The following is a 3436-nucleotide window of genomic DNA, read 5'->3' as shown; positions in this document are numbered from 1 at the left end:
TCTTTCAAAGAAGAATGATTTCTTGGCATGTACGCTTTAAATGAAAATGCATAAAACAAATTACAAACAGAAATCTTTACACTTTACAGGATATATCGGATTTGGTGTTCACCAGCAAAATGTCGTAGGAAAATTGCAGTCACATAATCCTCAACTCATTCCTGTTTCCTAAATGGAGTCTCTAAGCCCTGAGGAATTTTAGAAGTTCTGAATTGGGTCTCAGGCCAAGGACTGAGTCAGGAATTTCCAGGCCACATAGTTACCACATGATTCGTTGCCCGCATCGTTGCATAGAATTAGGAAATAGAATTTCTGAAAACACCTGAGAGCAGATACTGAGTGGAGACGCGGTATTGTTTTCTTTAATCCAGTGATGGGCAAAGTCCCTCTAGTGGCTTGTGGGGTCTTTTTCACAATCAGCAGGGCCTATGAACATGTAGGTAGGCTTCTTAGACAAGATAATTTTTAGTTTCTGATAAAATGAGACACATACTTTTTTTTTTAGTGCAAAGTTACACAAGACTGGGATTTCTGGACAGGTAATAAAAGAGAATACGGAGAGGATCAGAGATGCACGCTCCCCCTACATCACCTTATAGCATCACAGATGGAAAAAGAACCATTCTTGTTGGCAGAGGCCATTGATAGGATTACATCCCCACCTGAGACTAGGGAACTTGCCTGTGGCTGGCTCTGCTGCAGACCGTCCATGTTCAAGTGAGGAAGAGTAGGGAAAGGAAACAGGTAAATCCATTTGAAAGAACACCAGGACCATGAATAAAAAGCAGAATGAGTCAAAAAAATTTCCATTGCCGACAGTCTAAAAGCGAAATGACAAAAAACTTTTCTGCAGTAATGAAATTGTTTTCATGTTTCAATGTCACATTTATCGTTTCCTGACAAAATGGTTTTGCAGAGCTGATCGTGAACTCAATCTTCAAATTATTCCATTTTAAAATTGTATAAACTTAAGGTGTACAACTTGATACACACATACACTGTGAAATAATCACCACCACTGAAATTCACGTTTAATTTTTTTTTTTTTTTTTTTTTTTTTTTGCTGGTGAGAACGTTTAGGATCTTTTAGCAAATTTCAAGTATACTGTACACCTTGTTATACATTAGGTCTTCAGAATTTATTCATCTTGCATAACTGAAACTTCATACCTTTTGACCAACATTTCCCCATTCCTTCCTACCCCAGCCTCTGGCAACCACCTGTCTACTCTCTGCGTCTGTGAGTTTGATAGTTTGCCATCACTTCTAAAACAAAATCTATCCTTATGGCTGAGACAAGATATCGAATGACCATCCGCTGCCTTTGTTTACCCAGCCTTCTTCTACTGCTGTTCTCACAAACCAGCCATACTGGCCACCCCAACACCAGCTGATTTTCATTCTCTTCCTGCCTCAGTACCTGTACATACATTTACTGTTCATTTTACCTAGAACACCCATCCAGTGCCCAACATATACAACGTTACCTGTGTAAATTATTTTGTTTTCCTGTTTTAAAGCATCAAGTAAAATCATTCCCTCAAGGAAAACTTCACCAACCCTCTTAAAATAGATTCCCAGCCTCCATACCCCAACACTCATGAGATGCTACTTTTACTTATGATTTGTGTAAAAAATCAATATAATATCTATTTCATCCTGCTGGATTATAGCCACTGTGAGCATAGGGCCCATGTCTGTCACCTTAACTATTGTATTTTAAAGCCTAACATGGTGTCTAGAATAATAACTTAATAAATATTGGTTAAATAATGAATGATAAAAGTGAAAATCTTAAAATACATATTTCCAGGTTAACAGCAAAATATAAAAGGAGCCACGAAAGAAATTTATTTCATCTCCATAACAAGTCTTATTGTTTATAGCTTTTAAAAGTACATCTTTCTTTATTCCTCATTAATTATGAATGCCTACATAGTTTTTGTAAAACTTTTCAGTGCAGTCCAATAGAACTTCTGCAATGATAGAAACGGTCTGTGTTTGCAATACTGAACATTTAAAATGTGGCTAATGAGACTGAAAACTTACTTTTAAATTTTATTTAATTATGATTAATTTAAATTTGAATAATCAAATAAGGGTAGTGGGTACAATATTGGACAGCACAGGGTAAACAATACAGAAATATGTGTAGTAAATGCATGCCCCTTGTTAGCTGCCTCTTTAAAGAGTAAAGGACAGTGGTCAAAATCTGTGGAGGCAATAGCAAGGAAGCAAAGGAAAGTGTTCCCTCTCACTCTGAGGAAAGGCTTCAAGCTTTATGGTGGAAATGGTTGTGCGGCCCCCTCACTGGGGCTGGTTCTTCTGCACCCGTAGTATCTTTGGGAGGGAGAGTGAGTAAATAACTTATTTTGAAATGTCATTGTAACAATATTAGATTTTGGTAAAAATTCATCAGGGCTTCTGCATGCAGTTACTAAAATTTTTACTTAAATATATATTGAACTATTCAAATGTATATATTTAAATGCTTGGCTGCGTGTTAGTTTTCTCACATTGTGGGCTGGCCCCTTCCCACGTACTGCTAGGTTCCCTCATTTTGGGGACAAATGTCGGTACGCAGCACTCTCTGCACTTCTGTGTATATATTTAAACTTTGTCAACATACCATCGATTAGGGCCAGTTGTAGCTCTGCATTAGAGCTTATTAAAATTCAACACAGCACATGTTTGTTCATGTGAAAATGTGGAAGTAATATCCATCTACAGAACCCGAATGTTATGCTCAATTAAATGCCAAACACAATCCCAGCGCATCTGCTGGGTGCATGCTCTGGTCACAGCCTAACAGTCAATTGTGCAACGACAAATAAATGCGTAACGTTTCATGTGAAGATAATTTTATAATTTTAGGAAGTCTTAACATTTTTGAATTTTGAGCCTTTGTGCTTGAATCTTTATTTTTATCATGGAAAGTAAGCAGTTCTTTTGGTATTGTTAGTGATCTAACTTGAAACAAAAGTGTCTTATTATTCTTTGAAGATGCTTTTATCAGTTTAATTGAAGAGTGCAAACCAGAGCCATTAAAAAGGCAACTTCCTAGCCTTGTGAATCAGACTTTTCTCCATGGTTTATAAACCAAAAAAGGTCAATCAGTTATATTCGTTTTTCCATAGTCTTCAAGCCCAGATCTATACTTTCATGTACAGCTAAAGAATCTCCTTTCTCTTGGCAAACTCTTTAATGCATAAATGTTGTATTTTTAAATTTATAAATCAGATTTATTCCAATAAAAGATCACTGTAAGTGTATAAACTCTATTTATTTCAACAAAATATCACATCTATAGTTATGAATTCCAATGTGTAGTGGGTATGAATGAACTTTTCCCTACAACCTGGGATGGAAAAATGACATGACTCTTTTGTTTTTTTTTTTAATTATATGTAATCTGCTTTATTTCAGCAAACTCCTG

Source organism: Camelus ferus, chromosome 7 (assembly GCF_009834535.1).
Source record: "Camelus ferus isolate YT-003-E chromosome 7, BCGSAC_Cfer_1.0, whole genome shotgun sequence".
Classification (NCBI taxonomy): Eukaryota; Metazoa; Chordata; class Mammalia; order Artiodactyla; family Camelidae; genus Camelus; species Camelus ferus.
This window is presented reverse-complemented; position numbering follows the sequence as displayed.